An 18,995-nucleotide genomic window follows, 5' to 3' on the forward strand; every position below is an offset into this window, starting at 1 on the left:
GGTTAGTTTGACCAAACCAAGAGGTATTCATCCATCCGTGGTTCTCAAGCTTTCGAAATATGTGCTCATATCTTTCCCAGGTGTCTTGCACATATGAATTTAACAGAGCTATTACGAGAATTTTTAATATATTCCAAATTTAATCTTAAAACCTATTTTTTACAAAAAATTCTAAAAATTGAAAAACTCAATTTAGTTACTTGAATATGAAAATAAGAGTAAAATGAAGCATATGTAAGTGAAATATGATGGAATATGGTGGTAAATGAATGAGTTTAGGATAGGAAAAAATTACCAAAATTGAGGGCCAACATATGTTAAGTGCAATAATCACAAAATTTTAATTTACTTAACTTTGGTTTAGGGGAAATGAATATATATATATATATATATATATATATATATATGTATGTATGTATGTATGTATGTATGTATGTTAGTGGAAATAAAAGTACCTAGCAAGAATTTTGGATGAATGCAGAACAATTGGAGGTTACAAACAAATATTATCATCTAAATTTTCAAACAATTACCTAAACATGAGACATGAGTCAATTATCACATATCATTTCTGCTTTATCCCTGTATGAGTATTAATTTCAACGACATTCTATGATTGAGATAATGTACTTGTCAAAGTTACGCATGAGAGGATAACTTCTGGTAGGAAATTAGCCAAAAATTCCTTAATAATAGCCAATATTTGGCGTTACATGTGTTATTGATTAACTCATATAATTAAACAACAAACATTCATAGATAAGGAATATATATGTACAAGCACATATATGATTAGCCAAATCTAGGCAGAAGTTCTAGGTAAGGAATGGAAATCGTGAGGGACTGAGCTAGGAAAGAATCTCTAGAAATGTTGCTTACAGAAAACAGAATCATTTATATGAAAGAAATATAATGATATAAAGTACTTCTTGATTTATAGGTTCTTATAAGATTTTATGTTCAATTAAGCGAACCCACCTCTGTAGCAAGTTTTGCGTGTAAGCATCAACCAAGGAAACAATGGCACATCGAATACCCATGATCAATTACAAACTGATTTTCTGCATTAACCTCCAAAGATGAGATGTGTTATGGAGCATAGTAAGACATACAATTAGTAGAAATTATACAACCATTCAAAGTAGCATGACATTACCCCAATGAGATGGAAGAAGGTAAGTAAATTGACAACAAACAATTTATAAAAATGTAGAAGGGCTAATGAGACACATTATAATAATTGAACCTAATGCAGTTAAGAATATTTGTAAGTGGATAGGAATTTTTTAGAGCCAAAATATCCAAGCCTAAGGGTCTAGTCTAAATTTCATTCAAGGTATCCACGATAGTGGATTGAGACTGGTCGACCATCCATTGTAAACTAAGACACATACAACCAAAAGGTTCTCTCGAAACTACATAGAGCTGGATAGAAAGCCTTTGGTTGAGATACAAAGTATATTTAGTATAGCTGATAACTTCAAAATATCAACAAGCCTACTATGACATCTTCCCTGACTTTTCCCCATAATACGCAGCCCAAAAAATAAGCGTAGTCATAAACTGACCTAGTGCAAAGTATAAGTGGATCATAGCCGCCTCTATTTCCTTCATATGGGCTACTACGCAAATCATGAGAAGGAATCATATTAGGATGTAAGAAAGTAGGCAAAAATGATGTTAGGAAGCTAGTAGTATTTCCTTATCTAAGAAAACTCTAAGAAGTAGAAAAAAAATAAAAAGTTGAGAACGTTTGTTCTAGTGTATATATATATAAATGAAAATCGTTAACATACCTATGTAGAAACCTTGTAGGAAGCCCCAATGAGCCATTCACAGGTAATATGTAGTGATTTCCTATAGAAAGGAAAAAGTAGGGGAAATTACCATTAAGGAGATAGCTAGGGGAGACGCACGAGCCACTGGAGTTAGGCGTAGTGTCCAGTGAAACTTGAAGTTAAGTTATGGAGTACAATGACACTCTAAGAGAATGGAGACACCAAATATTGATTCATAATATGTACAACAACCCACCCTTCATATTTTACTAAGAAAAAAAATAGTTGAGTAAGCCGTAATGTTTCTTAAATTTTGGCGAGTATGAAATCAGTTAGAAACCCCGGATAAAAAATTATCTTGCGGGAGGGGATAACTTTTGTCGGTAGGCAGAATGCACTAATTATAACTTGGATACTCCATCGGATTAAAATCTAGCCAAGATGATTCAACATCGGTTTTAGTAAAAGCAACCACGAATAGATGAGACATCAGGGTTAAAGAAATAATGCGTGGAAAGACAAACAAAACCAAATAAACTATGTAGCTAACATAAGTATAGGGTAACTATTCAACTTTACAAGGTGAAATTCAAAACAATGAGTATCACCACACGTGTATGGTGAACGAAAGTGGCAATTTATAACAAACCGTGAGTCAACTAGAGGAGGCTCAACCTTAGACTCACTTCGAAAATATTGCAAAACAAGATAGCTAAATCACGATGTTCGATGTACAATACTCTCGATTGCTAAAGGGATTAGGTACCATGAGGTTAGATAAAAATGATAAACATGAAGAAATTTTGTTATGTGGGAATATGGCATTAAGAAAAGAAGGTTAAAGCTATATTAACATCACCAAGAAAAAAATAAAGTATGGTACATGAGAGTAATCCATAAGAGGTGCATTGAAAAAAAAAACAATGGAAATAATTTCATAAACCCTTTGGGAAAAATAATATATATAGATTAGTTCACACAAATAATCCTTATGTTACATAATTGCAATTGGAAGTGAGCCTTGATGCCATGAGTTCCCGGTAAACTGCCAGAAGGCTGAATTCTACGAAAATCCGATAAACCTTCTCATTAAGTGCAATCATCACAGAGAGTCGTAGCAATGTGGAAATGTTTCCTCTATCAACCAAAAAAGTGGGTTATAATTGAGGTAGATTGATCCCTACTAGTGGTCAACCTTGTTGGAAATAATACTAAGAGGGGGGTGAATCAGTAGTATCAAATCAATAATTTTATTTCCCAAATAGATTTATATACACTACTTCAGCTAAGTGAACCAATGTGTACACATGACTGTACTTAAAGCAACCAGGGTATATGCAGAGAACTTTTGATTTAGTCAATTTATCATGCATTGAACTTTAACCAATATATCAGAGATTTATTAGACAGTGCAGTAAAAGAAGAATAAATCACCACACATAAGAAACAAAGATGAACACCAAGATATAAGGTGGAAACCCAATGTGGGTTAAAACCAACTACTGTTGTCATCTTTGTCTTCTTTTAACAATAAGAAAATCTATTTACAATCTTGTACTCATGCAGAATCATACCACTATGTAGGCTTCTACTTGCGGAAGGTTACAATCTTCTCTCATTCTCCAGCTTCTACTGGGAGGGAGCTACAACTCCCTAGCTCTTGTACTAGCCAATAAGTTTACTAGTACGTAGGTGGCGACCTACAGAAGGCTAGGACCTTCCTTCTTCCTCCAAGGACCACGTTTCATAAATTTTCAGACTGGATCCATCAACAACATCATAACTGCAGTACAATCATCAAATACATCTGCATCAACCAATCACTAGAACTTGACAACCCATCATCACTGTAGCAACTGACAATCAATCTAATCATTTAGAATATTGTCACCAGAACCCAAAGCAGAACCCAGAAGTCTACAACAACAGAAAGAAACAACTAAAACATACTTCATAAGGTATACGCTACTTCGATGTGTCAAACCAGCATGCATATGCGCTTTTATCAAAGCCAACCAGCATACACACCTGCAAATATTAATTCATAATTCTGCAACTATTCCAGACTTATGTTATACCCAGATCATAATATTTACAGAATAGCACATGTTTTAGTATTTAGATCTAAACTATACATGATCAAACCATATAATGATAATTCATTTCAAGCCTTAAGATCCTGATCCATCATTAGATCTTATCCCTCATCAACCGCTAAGGTTCATCCTTGGTCCAGATCAAGCACAACACTATAAGGCAATAACCTGCATACTAGATCTCACACTTCATCAAATATTCGATACTTGCACACTTGGCCTAATGATCTTCTCCTCCTTATATAGTTTTTAGGCCTTTCTCAATACCATGGACCAAAACCACTTAGGACCAATACCTTGGACCAAATACCTAGGGTCAATACCTCGAACCAAATACCTTGGATCAAAATACCTTGGACCAAATACCTCGGACTAAAAGCTTAGTTTTCCAAGATATATGCACTTTTCCTTCGGTGAAATTGTGTGTGTATGTATACACTACTTGTGTTTAGTGAACCTGCATGTATATGCAACTTGGTCAAGGTGAACCTGTGTATACCTCTCATTCTTCATCCTTTGTAGTCTGATTTGTAATTCTTTGTTGTTGACACGCTATATTGTGATCTTCCATCTGAGTGAGTTGCCATCAAGGAAAACACCTATATCATAATGCCAACAATCTCCCCCTTTGGACTTGATGGCAGTAACAACACCGAGTCACACTCCCCCTTTGACATCAAGGGCAAAGGGTGGACCAAGATAATTTCTCCATTTGAAATACATTATGTTGGTTATACTCCCCCTGAGTACATGCTGAATTCTCTGATTGAGCTCCCCTTATGCTGAGATGCATTGAAACTGTCGATGCTCTTCCTGAGCACAAGGAGAGTCTGCAAAAAATGTTTTCTAAAAGAATAACATGACTCTATAAGTCAACTATGTGAGGATGACCTTCCTATCACCAATAACTCATACACATATCCATCTCCCAACCAAGTGGGGATATACCAATTGTTTATATATGACAGAAGCAAGAAATATTACAGCATCCATCCCATGTAAAGTGGGGATACAAATTACATCATTTGTCCAAGAGGACTTATTCAAGAAATATCACACCCTAGACTTTTACCTTATTTGAGCAACAAATGGTATAAATATATGAATCAATAGCTAGACTCGACAATCATAATTCCAACAATGCTGAATGTATGTGAAGGCTAATTCTCCCCTTGAACTTGTGCTACCTATGCATTGTTAACAGGTGAATGATCAAGGCATCTTTTTCAGTCAGATAAAATTAATGAACAGAGCATATAGACATTAATCATCAATATCCATTAGAGCACCCATATCAAAGCCTGCCCCACTGTTTTTCTTGTTTGAAACACATATACGCTACTTGACGCATAGAAATCCATGTCTATACGCATCTATACTTCATGAAACCTACGTATAATAACCTTTCTCTAATAAATTGGATTTAACAATAGGATGACACAGCAACTACTCCCAGCTTTTGTCTGAGATATTCAAATGTCTCTCTGGGAAGTGGTTTAGTGAATATATCAGCAACCTATTCTTTGGAGGAAACATACTCCAATTTGACCTTTCGTTCAAGCACTTTTTCACATAGAAAATGGTATTTTATAGGTATGTGCTTGGTCTTGGAGTGCATTATTGGATTTTTTGAAATACTGATGGCACTTTTATTATCACATAGAATGGAGATGGGTGGAGTACATGTGATCTTAATGTCTTGCCAGGTTTGCATCATCCAAAGTAGTTGTGTGCAGTAAGATGCAATAGCCACATATTTTGCTTCAGCTGTAGATAACGCAATTGAACTTTGTTTCTTGCTGAACCAAGATACTAACCTAGAACCCATATAGAATGCACCACCACTAGTGCTTTTTCTGTCATCAACACTTCCTTCCCAATCTTCATCTGTATATGAATGAAGAGTAAGATTTGTATCTCTAGGATACCATAAACCAAAGTTTTGTGTTCCTTGAAGATATTTAAAAATTCTTTTGACTACCTGAAGGTGTGATTCCTTTGGATTTGCTTGGAATCTTCCAACTATTCCTACTGCATGCATGATGTTAGGTTAGCTACCTGTTATATAAAGCAGACTGCCAATCATGGATCTAAAAGTGGGTTGATGTACTGTTGTTGATTCATCATTTGAGCTAAGACTACATCCTGTTACCATTGGGGTACATACAGGTTTAGAATCTTCCATGCTATACCTTTTCAAGATTTGTTTGAGATATTTGTTTTGTGAAAGAAAAATACCATCTTTATTTTGTTGAACTTGTAGACCAAGAAAATAGGTAAGTTCACCAAGCAAGGACATTTCAAATTCTTGCTGCATTACTAAAGCAAAATTCTGACTCATGGATTCTTCATTGCTACCAAAAATTATATCATCAACATAAACAACAATAATTAGCAATTTATCAGTGTCAATCTTTGTATATAGATTGGTATCTACTGAACCTTTTGAAAAACCTTGTTGGTGTAGATATTTGTCAAGGAAATAATACCAGGCCGTTGGAGCCTGTTTCAAACCATAGAGAGCCTTTTTGAGCCTGCCTACAAGTTTTGCATCATTTCCAAGAATGAATCCTTCCGGTTGTTCAATGTAAACTTCTTCTTTTAAATCTCCATTAAGGAAATCAAATTTTACATCCATTTGGTATACTTTGAATTTCTAAAAGCTAGAAAGAGCAAGAAACATCCTTATGGCTTCAAGTCTAGCAACAGGTGAAAAAGTTTCTTCAAAATATATACCTTCTTGTTGAGCATACCCTTTACAAACAAGTCTAGCCTTGCTTCCAATGACTTCTCCATTTTCATTCAATTGTTTTTGAATATCCATTTAGTTCCTATAATATTTTTATCATGAGGTCTAGGAACTAATTCCCAAGTATTATTCTTTTCAATCTGCTCAAGTTCTTCATTCATGGCCTTGACCCAACATTTATCTTTGCATGCTTCATTTACATTTTGAGGTTCAGTGGAGGATATTAATGCTAGGTATCTTGAGGTTTCTGTAATAGTTCTTCTTGTCTGTACACCTGCCTCTTTTTCCCCTAAAATTTGACTTTCTGGATTATTTCTTTTAAAATACCTGCATGGAGTCTTTTCTTCTACCATTATCTCTTCTTCTGGTGCTTCATTGGTTTCTTCTTCAATATCATTGTGATTTGATGTGGGAAAATACTCCCCATCTTCTTCATTGTCATAATCTTTTGTTTTTGTCTATTTTGGACTTTTGCATGCTTCATCAACTACGACATCAATACTTTCAACAATTTTCCCAAGTCTTTTATTATAACATTTATATCCTTTACTCTGGGAAGAGTAACCAAGAAGAATACCTTCATCTGCTCTGAGCTCAAACTTACCATGTTTTTCATCAGTCCTTTTGATATAACATTTTCTTCCAAAAACTTTAAAGTTTTTACAGTAGGAGTCTTACCATACCAAATTTCATGAGGAGTTTGAGTGTTGTTTACCCAAACATTTTCTTGGTTGAGAATAGTTACGGCGGTGAATGTAGCTTCACCCCAGAAGGTTGCAAGAGTTCCAGATTCATCTAGCATAGCTCGAGCCATTTATTGAATAGTTCTGTTTTTTCTTTCTACCACTCCATTGTGCTGAGGAGTCCTTGCCATGGAGAATTGCCTTTTAATTCCATGTTGTTCACAAAAGTCAAAGAATTCATCGGAGGTAAATTCCCCTCCTCAATCAGGTTTGAGACATTTGATTTTTTGATCTGATTCATTTTTCAACCAAAGCTTTGAAGGCTTGGAACTTTTCAAATGCTTCATATTTATGCTTTAGAAGACCTATCCAACACATTCTGGAAAAATCATCAATGAACGAAATAAAGTATTATTCTCCACGAGGTGACTTTTTCCTTGATGGTCCACATAAATTAGTATGGACAAGTTTAAGAGGCTTACTAGCTGACCCTTCTTTTTCAATGAAGTGAGCTCTGGTTTGCTTACCGAATTGACATGGTTTGCATATTGTATTTTCAGGGATGCTGATATTTGGAAGATCACGAACAACCTTAAATCTGCATGCTTTTCTTATTTGAGAAAAGCTTCGATGTCCCAATCTTCTATGCCATAGCCAGTTTTCATCATTTTTGCTTAGATATCATTGTTGTTGTCCTCTCTTGAGTATGTATAAGTTGTTTGGATTTCTTGTACCTTTGATCACAGTATCTCCTATATCAAGCTCACAAACAACACATCTGTTTGATCGAATCACTACTTCATTTTCTTGATCACACATTTAACTGACACTCAACAGGTTATGCTTTAAACCATCTACATACATAAAATTTACAGCTTTAACCTTTTCTTTCAAGAGAACAAAGCCTTTACCTTTTATGACTACAGGAGTGTCGTTTCCAAATGAGACATTCTTTTCCTTTTCTAAAGCAGTATATGAGTGAAGTTTTTCTTTGTCACCTATCATGCGTTTTGAGCATCCACTGTTGATGTACCACTGATATTATTTTCCTTCTACATACAAGGTTATACCACATCTTTCTGTTTGAGATTCTTTCCTTCTCCATATCTTGGGGTTTAATGGAGTTTGCTCCTTTTGAGATGTTTGCTGAAATTTGCTCCTGCATTCAAATTCTTCATGACCAAAGTTGTTACAGATTGAGCATTCTATTTCATTTTCAAGAAGAGAAAAGTTAATATAGGAACTTTTCTTGACCCTGTTACATTCCTTTGATTTCATGCTTCTCTAGTCATGATGGTTTTGTAAACAACACATTGAGCAAATTTGTGTCCAAAATTATGACATGAAAAACATTGCCCATTAAAGAAGTTCTTGCGATTATCAAATCTATTGAACTAGTGATTGTATATTCTATTGATATTCATCTTTGCAGCAAACTGAGTATGATTTACCTGAGGTTGGTTGTGGCTTTTGTTCATCCTTGGAGTAAATTGAGTCTAATTTACCTAGTGATCTTCTTTATGCCTTTGCTGATGACTGTCATATTGTTCACTCGTCTTTGTTGCATCAAGATAGCTTTTAGTGGAGATTGACGGCTTCTGTGATTGAGATGCTTCTTCAGTATCTCCAAGACATGTCTTTATCAAAGGAGAATGCTACACTTCAAGAATTTCATTTATTTTTTCTCATCGTTTAGCAAATCTAAGATTGAGAGATTTCGTTTTCTCAAGATCCTTTCTTAGACCCACAATTTCACATTCTAGTTTTTCATTGTGTTTTTCTTTTTTAGCAAGCTGGTATGTCAAGGTATCTATAATCATATTATTTTCTTCTAAAAATATTTTGAGTTTAGAGATTTCCTCTTGAAGGTCATCCTCTTCTAAAGCATCCCAAAAATTATCATCGTCATAAGCCATTAGAAGTCTATAGTCATTACTATTTTCATCTTCATCACTATTTGATAAACCATCACTATCTTCATGAGTATAGTAACTCTTCTTATTTACAACTTGTTTTCTATTCCATTTTTCATATTCATTCCCTTTTTCATATTTATATTTGTGAGGAAATTTGGCAGCATAATGACCGACTCTACCACAGGCAAAGAATTTGAAGGGTAGCTTACCTCTAAATCTTCCAGAACCTCGTTGAAGCTTCTTGACAAAGTTTACATCATCTTCTTCTTCTGAAATATGTCCTGATTCATTGTGTTCTTCCTTTCCTTTTTCTGAAGCTTTAAATGTGGCTTCCCTCATATCTGATGGTCCTCCTTTTCTCATCTCAGAGGAAGTTAAGATTCTGTGAAGCTGTGTCATAGTGATAGTCTGTAGATCCTATTTTTCTTCTGTGGTAGACAATTTTGATTCAAATTTAGCAGACAAGGATCTCAAAACTTCTCAACTAAGGTAACTTCATTTATATCTTCACCCAGATTATTCATACAATTAACTACCTCATCTATATGTAAGAATTAACTAGCTATACTTTCATCACTTTGCATCTTAAGAGTTTCATACTGAATTTTGAGAGTTTGAAGTTTAGCATGTTTTACCTAAGAGTCGCCTTCATAGCTCAAAATGATTTTGTCCCATATTTCTTTGCCTGATTTGAGCTGGATGACTTTCACAAACTCTGATTGTGACAGGCTTCCCAATAAAGTATTGACAGCCCTAGCATTGGTTTGATATTTCTTTTTACCTGTCGTATCTATAGGAATTGCTGTTGGAAATGTATATCCTCTTTCCGCAATTTCCCAAGCATCCGTTCCAAGTGATTGTAGATAGGCAGTGGTTCTTATTTTCCAATAAAAAAAGTTGCTCCCATCGAAGATTGGCAGTTTGATGGATCCCACACTTTCTTGATTACTCATGATGATGGATCTCCCTTCAAGTGATCAAGCTTCTTCTGAAGGACCTGGTCTGATACCAATTGTTGGAAATAATACTAAGAGGGGGGTGAATCAGTATTATCAGATCAATAATTTTATTTCCAAAAGAAATTTATATACGCTACTTCAGCTAAGTGAACCAGCGTGTACACGTGACTGTACTTAAAGCAACCAGCGTATATGTAGAGAACTTTTGATTTAGCCAATTTATCATGCATTGAACTTTAACCAGTATGTCAGAGATTTATTAGATAGTGCAGTAAAAGAAGAATAAAGCATCACACATAAGCAACACACATGAACACCAACATATAAGGTGGAAACCTAATGTAGGTAAAAACCACCTGCTGCTGTCATCTCTGGCTTCTTTTAATAATAAGAAAATCTATTTACAATCTTGTACTGGTGTAGAGTCATACAAGTACACATGCTTCTACCTGTAGAAGGTTGCAACTTTCTCTCATTCTCCACCTTCTACTAGAAGGGAGCTACAACCCCCCAGCTCTTATACTAGCCAATAAGTTTACTAGTATGTAGGCGGCGACCTACAAAAGGCTACGAGCTTCTTTCTTCCTCCAAGGACCACGTTTCATAAATTTTCAGACTGGATCCATCAACAACATCATAACTGCAATACAATCATCAAATACATCTGCATCAACCAACCATTGAAACTTGACAACCCATCATCACTGTAGCAACTCATAATCAATCTGATCATTCAGAATACTGTCACCAGAATACAATCACCAGAACCTAAAGCAGAACCCAGATCACTGCAACATAAAATAAAAACAACTGAAACATACGTCATAAGGTATACGCTACTTCCATTTTTCGAACCAACATGTATACTCACTTTTATCAAATCCAAACAACGTACACATATGCAAATATTAATTCATAGTTCTACAGCTATTCCAGACTTTTGTTATACCCAGATCATAATATTTACAGAATAGAACATGCATCAATATTCAGATCTAAACTATAAATGATCAAACCATATAATGATAATTCACTTCAAGCCTTAAGATCCCAATCCATCATTAGATCTTATCCCTCATCAACCACTAAGTTTCATCCTTGGTTCAGATCAAGCACAACACCATAAGCCAATAACCTGCATAATAGATCTCACACTTCATCAGATACTCGATACTTGCACACTTGGCCTAATGATCTTCTCCTCCTTATTAGTTTTTAGGAATTTCTCAATACCATGGACCAAAACCACTTACGACCAATACCTTGGACCAAATACCTAGGGTCAATACTTCAGACCAAATACCTTGGACTAATACCTTGGATCAAAATACCTTAGACCAAATACCTTGGACTAAAAACTTAGTTTTCCAAAATATACACATTTTCCTTTTGTGAAAGTGTGTGTGTATGTATACGTGACTTTTGTTTAGTGAACCTGCATGTATACGCAACTTGGTCAAGGTGAACCTAGATATACCTCTCTTTCTTCATCCTTTGTAGTTTGATTTGTAATTCTTTGATGTTGACATGTTGTACTATGATCTTTCGTCTCAGTGAGTTTCCATCAAGGATAACACTTGTATCATAATGCCAACAAACATAAGGTGGGAAAAAAAAACAGTCATAGAATGTTGCCAGAAAACCACCTGCGTTCCACGTGAAGAAGGGGTTTGTCGCACAAGGGTATTGGCTCCATCGGTTACCATGAAAATACGACACAGAAACATTAAAACCAAAAAATTTATGTAATAATCTCTATGGTTGTAGAATATGATCAACGCACCATGTAAGAGTCATGGCAGACTTAGGTTGTTAAGGAATTGAAGATTATGTACCCTGATAAGTTATAAATCTAAGAATGAGAACCATCATATAATTAGAAAAGTGCTGGGAAATGGGTTAATACAAAGTGTTTATATACAAGTATGGGAGCAGTAAAATGGAATAAGATGTATCATGTGACATATACATTTTTTATTTAGGGTGGGGAGTAAGGATTTCATATTAAAACTAAAATGGGTTCTGCAAGGATTAAAAGTATCTCAACCCATAAATGCAGGAGTGATATTAGTAAGGGAGAATACACCAGCATAGATGAATAGATGTATGGAAAAAAAATAGCTATCAAATTATGATGGTAAAGTTGTGAAAATTTTTACCTAGCCATTGTAGTACGATGGAAGAATTTCATTAAAAGGATTTAGATTAAACAAGGAGGATTGTAGAGCATGTGTAGCAATCATTGTTACATTTTGGGATTATCTTGTCTTCAAGGGAGAGGTTGTTGATGCATATAATCAAACCTTTCATTAAAATGACTTGCACATAAACAAAAGTGTAAGTGTGGATGTTAAAATAAATAAATAAATTTAATGAGTACACGAAGGGAGATTACACATAAAACATCATTATACAAACCAGGAGTCCAAAATCACTTTACTCACTTTCTAATCTCGTAACTCTACCTCTCTGCATCTGTTTTGAAGAGCATATAATGCTTCCCACCCTCATAAAATTCTCTTCTTTATGTAGTCCTCCCAATTAAGCTTGTTGTTTAAATCAGTCCCGAGGTACTTGTACTCATTTATTTATTCAAGAATGTTTCCTTAAAAGAAGAATGTATGTTGCCTCTAATACCTTTTATTATGGGAGATCCTTATTTTTGTCTTTCTGGTATTGTGTTACCATTAGGGGAATTTTGAGTTCTAAAATGGGCCTCCTATGAGATCTGTACAACCAGAATAAACTTTAAAAGAATTAATAGGATTCAAGATGATGATGTCAACCATGGGTGATGAATCACCATTTTTGGACTAAAAAATAAAAAATAATAAAACTACTTTCTCAACTATATTTTCAAATTATCACCCCATGGTTTTACTCAAATTTCGAGCAGGATTGCTCATTGGATGCAAAATTTAATTCCTTGCCCAAGGAGTACTCTTGTTGCATAATTTTAATGGACTCTGCTACATGGAAAATGAGAAATACATGAAAAAATGTTATTGTAATCATGTTTTTCATGTATTTCTCATTTTTCTTGTAGCAAGGTCCATCAAAAGTATGTAACATGGGTACTCCTTGTACTAGGAATCAAATTTTTCATCTAGCTAGTGTTTCCACTCAGGATTTAAGTAAACCAATAGGGCGATAAGATGAAAGTATCAATTGAAAAAATAGTTTTTCTTCTTTTTTTGCCTCTAAAATTTGATGATGTAATCTAATCTTATTTTATTATTTCCATTATTATTTTATGATTTCCTTAGGATGCCCATTTGAGAATTCAAAATTCCCCTAATGCATCCCCACTAATCTACAAAATGGCTCAATGGAATATAGGTGCATCTACAATCCACCGGTTGATTTATCAAACAATACAATGTCAACATATAAAATAAGCTTTATCACAAAATCCCCCAATAGAACACAATCTCCGCCTTGAATATTTAGCCACTCTTCTATTTTGTCAATATATAAAACAGAAAGAGTAAGGGATAAATGAAATCATTGCTTGACTCCAATTTTACTTCTAAATCTTCCCAAACTATCTGCTGAAGTTCTAATATTGACTTTCACCTCTTTAATTTCTTCCATTCTAATCCACAACTTATCTCTAGGGACCATTTCAAATGCCTTTTTAAAGTCAAAAGAGAAGCAAAATACTTCTTATTTGTCCCCCAAACCTTTTCAATAATGTGTCTCAATGTGTTACCATGATCCAATGTAGAATGCTTCAACCTAAAACTTGATTTTCCTTTTTCTTTCTTTTCTTTTACTTCTTCCCACTTACTAATTCTATTTTATACCATGCTACTGAAAAGCTATGAAAACAAAGGATTGATCTTAATGGTTCTATAATTGGAAGGAATATTAATGTCTTCACCCTTAAAAAGGGGTATTCCTAGGCTAGTTGTCCAAACTCTTGGGAATCCTTGCCAAATGATGTTGCTGAATATTTTCCATGATGTGCGCTGAAAGAGTGTTCATTCTGCACTTTAGATATTCTTCTTGAAGTTTAATGAAGTCCTTTTCATTCCCTATTCTCAACTTCTTAATTCCATCTCCACCTCTTGAAATGTGAAAATATTTATAGTTGTGTTGATCTTGAAGAGAGGCTCAACCTCCAATTCTTTATCATAGAATTGTCTTGCATTTCCAAACAGTTGATTGATTGTAATATTATTTTCAGTTTTCTTCTTCCTCAGTTGAAGTTCTTGCCACAAAATCTTTGGATTATTCTTGCCTAGATATAATAACTCTTCTCACCTTGTTTACATGAGCTCATCCTTTTTCCTTTTTAAAACATGGTTATATAACTTTACATTCATATTTTCCTTGCCTTCTTTTTTGAAGGTTCTAGTTTCCATTTTTCATTCCTCATCAAGCCAAACATTTACAAAAAAACAATTTGATTCTAATTTCTTATTTTTTTTGCTCCTGTGCACTTTTCAAGTACACCTTATATTTATTTGTTAACTCATAACTATTCACATCACTTTCTCCTTCAGAATTATTTTTCTTTCTTTTTGGCTAAAATTGAGAAAAGGAAAATCAAGAAGGGAATAGTATTGAAAATCGGTCCTCTAGTCCGTATGCCCTTTATTTTTGTTTGCGGAGGGAGGGATAGACAAAGCATGGAGGAACAACCAAGAGACGACACCCAATTTTAACCCCCAAACAATTTATTGATGAAGGATCCATCATTTCCCATCTAGATCGTGTGAAGTTTACATATTTGCGAGCATTCTATTGTAACTAATATTGAATCTCTCCCTTCTTGCAACCTCTCCAGATTTTATCCGTTCAAACCATTGAAGCCATTTAAACTATTTCCAGACATATGTTGTTTTACTATTGTATCATGCTCTCTTTACAATTATTTCTCTAGTTTGATGGATGGGCTACTGTGAACATGGATTTCTCCAGGTTCTTAAGTACATTATAATTATCTTTGGACTTGAAGTTTATGAAATTTCAAAATTCTTGTTGTCATTCACCCCCATTTGATATGTATAGAATTTTGATTAAATCATAGGGTTTGGTTTGTTTTACATTGTAAGGCAAAGGTCTTTATTTATGATTTTAAATTTTGTTTTGGTTTTGAGGAGATGTGATTTGCTTTTTTTGTTTGATCCCTTCTTTCGAACAATATTTTGCTTTACATGTTGTGAATTTAATACATAAAGCTAGAGCTTTTATTTCATTGTGGTAAAGGTTTGAGTAGTTTTATAATTTTGTGTTGGGTGGATTACGCCATAAACGGGTATATTTTGATTTAAATAATAACTTCCAAGGAAATGCTGGGAAGGTTGTGAAGTAAGGTAGGATAGAGTTTTGATCATATTGTATTTAGGGCTGAGTCATGATGGGATTTTTCATTTAAGGGTGAATTTCATGGGGAATGGATGTTAGAACTACATAGCGAAGTTTGCCAACCTCGTGTGAAATCAAAATAAGTTCAGGTTCAAGCACACAATTTGGAACCTTATAAACAAGCTTTAGCGGAACAAGTTTTGAGCAAAGCCACTATGATAGGTGCAAGAAGAATAAGGGCTAATAATACTAGTGCTTCCCCTCTTTCGAAACATGGTGTTGTAAATCCTACTACTTTTGATGTCCTTGGTGCAAGACAGAGAACTAATGGTGGTAGGGGTAGAGGAATTAGACCTGTGAAGAAGATATAGCTACCACACGTTGATATTTTTCCTCCTACTATCCATGTTGAAGTTGAGCCCAACGTCAAGGCAGATGCAGATTTGGATGTGTTTATAAGGGACGAAGTTGGTCCCTATAACCGCAATGTGGAAGTAAATAATGGGGAAAAATTAATAGTAGGGGAAGAGGAAGGAATCATTACAACTCTTCTAGAGAGGCTATGTATGCATTTATCCCAATCATATACATCTAAAATGAATTTATTATAAGAATTTTGATGTTACTAAAAATTCCTTTCATTGAATGCATGCTAAATTTGACCATGTTTTAAATCAAGTTTGTATGGCTAGAGTTTCCATATTACTTCTAGCCTTAATGGTTGATTCAAACTTCATCCTATGTTATTTCAACATATAGGTTCAGTTGGGAAATTCTCTAGTGTATAGAATTGAGAGGAATTGGGTAAATGTGGGTTTCCTCTAGTATATATCGGCTGAAGGCTATGTGGTAGTATGGAGCGCACACGCCTAGATGCTCTGGAGGTAATTATTTAATGTTTGCTTGAAAAATGTCCCTTGGCCACTAATATGTTTCTTACAAATGATTCTTTTCCAATGTTCTCTAGATAAGGGTTGATTCTTTGGATTAATGGGCTCATAGAGATTGTGTTTATGGATCTCAATGAATGTTTTTTTATTAGGTTGCTTTGAAGTTTGACCATCACAGCAATAAAGGCTATAGTTAATGTACACCTTATGAGTGGCAAGTTTACAATTATGTATTGAAATCCGTCATCATGGAATTTTTTTAATTAGTTATTCTACTTGTAAAGGTTGTAATATTGGCCCTACTTATGAGTGAAAATCTTAGAAGTATGTATCATTAGTCCTTGTAATTATCATGACATGATTCATTAACTTGGAAAGTATATGTATTCAGTTTCATGCTTAATTTACTGTCATGTTGTTGCAGTATACTTAATGGTAGTTGTTGATTTCGCTTGGTACATTACAAAGGGTGTCAGGGTGATTACTATATTTTGGCTTGTAACAATTCTGGATATTGCTCATATTTTACTAAACACACATGTAGATTACTAGTTACATGGTATGAAGTCAATGGAGTGTGATGCTATAAAATATTCATTATTGTATTGTGATGGAATATTTGTATGCATCCATGTTCTCGTTTCTAATAGTTCTCTATTATCTAATTATTTAAAACTCGTTTTTTAAGTTAATGGATATGTTGGGGCCCAACATTTGGGATGTACGGAATTCATCTGGTCAAGCATGAGTTATAAATTATGTTGGCTATTTCTTTTAAGGTTTATGATTTTGGCCAAACTTTTTTTATTAATAGAATTTGAGTTAACTTATATTGGATAACACTATGTGATACAAAATATGTACATATATGGTTGCATGCATTTTTTTGGAGGCAATACCAATACATGAGAAGCAGCATTTAAAAGGGAATGCTTGTTTGTTAAGTGGTAGTTTGTCTTCACGATTTCTTTGTTGTGGATGAGATGTTCTGACATGGTTACTAAATTTTGTCTCTGTTAGTTTTGTTCATGGAGATGTCAAGCCTAAAATTCTTTTACTTGGTCAACTCGGAACATCTGATGAGAAGAATCCCTTTCTAGTATATCTTAGTTTGGGTGAGTTTTTCAATTTTATATTGTCTACTCTTATATATGTGTGTAACTACTAACAACATGATAATACTGTTGACTCGAAAGTTTTTATTGGATTGATAAATGAATCCCTTTCGGATGGATTGGTATTTACCTGAAGCATGGCAGATACGATTTGTGACACTTGTTTCTACCTTTTTTCCTTCTTTCTTCCAATTTATATTTATTATAATTCATTGACAAACTTGTACACAACCATTTGTGTATTATGGCTTGTCATCCACTTTAATGATTTTCTATTAACATCCTCAAATTTGAAGGAAACATCATCAGATCAACATCAGGGAAAATTTTAAGGATGGAAGTTTATCTTAAAGTTACCAATTCTAGCAAATCTTACTAGTCCCTAATATCCAAATTTTAAAATATTTGATGATAATTTTGTAAAAGTGTTTAGATTATTTTATATTAGAAAATATATAATATTGGTGATTTTTAAGGTAAAATAATTTTATACTATAAAATTTGGGTTAATTCATTTTTAGGAAAATGGAAATTGGCGAATCTTTTTTTTGGAAAAAACATGCAATATTAGCCCATAAAATTTTCCTTGATCAACATGTTGACTATGATCAATGACCTGATGTCTTCACGTTAATTTCTTAGCTTTCGTATGACATTATTTAAGCTTTTTATAATGTATTTAGTTTTATTCATTTCCATTTATCTAGTTTTATTTTGTGTATTTCATTATATTAATTTTTATATTATCTGGTAATTGTCCATGTTTCTATTCAGAGGTACTGTTAGGTATGCAAGTGTACATGCACATTTGGCGAGAATAAGAAGTAGATGAGATGATCTAGAGTCTTTATCATACACAATAGTATTCCTTCTTAGGGGAGGTTTCCTTGGAAAGGTTACGAGGTATATTTATAAATTATTTTGTTCTTTGCATTGTTTTGTGGAGATTCACATTGAACATTTTTTCTTATCTAACGTTTTTTCCCTTGTAGGATGACAACAAGGGCTTTCTTGTTTGCAAAGAGAAGATGACAATTTTTCACAAAATTTTGTGTTTCTTCTTTCAATTCCTTTCTGGAAATTTCTTGAAGCACTCACAAATATGAAATTTGACGAAAAGCGAAATTATGTAAAGCTTTTCTCCCTTTTAGAAACATTTTTTGGAGCAATTATTTCAACAAGGCTAATTAATACAAGTGGAGCTCAGAAGGTCGTATCTCATGCTTTTCCACAAGTCTTTTACGTCAAAGTATCTTATATCATTAGAAGAACTAGGAAAACTTATTAGAGTGATGTTTGAATGTTTAGATGCACTTAGAATATTGGATAGATTCAAAGAAATTATTTGAAGTCATGGAAGTGTTTGGAAGTGTCTTGAGTTGTGGATGTACCTGGAGAAATAATTTATTGAAACTCTTTGAAGTCCTAGAGATTTTACAAGTTATATACACATTGAAGTGTTATAAGTTCCACCTAATTGTTTTGGAGGTGGTGAT

At 34.0% G+C, this 18,995-nt stretch overlaps 1 pseudogene; it reads left to right on the forward strand.

Moving 5' to 3' along the window:
• LOC149240080 (casein kinase 1-like protein HD16) overlaps positions 1 to 18,787 on the forward strand; it is a 54,043-nt pseudogene extending 35,256 nt beyond the window's left edge.
• Positions 18,788 to 18,995: the final 208 nt, after the last annotated feature.

Source organism: Pinus tabuliformis, chromosome 8 (assembly GCF_031772625.1).
Source record: "Pinus tabuliformis cultivar Carrire ecotype Pingquan chromosome 8, CPIR1, whole genome shotgun sequence".
NCBI classification, from domain to species: Eukaryota; Viridiplantae; Streptophyta; class Pinopsida; order Pinales; family Pinaceae; genus Pinus; species Pinus tabuliformis.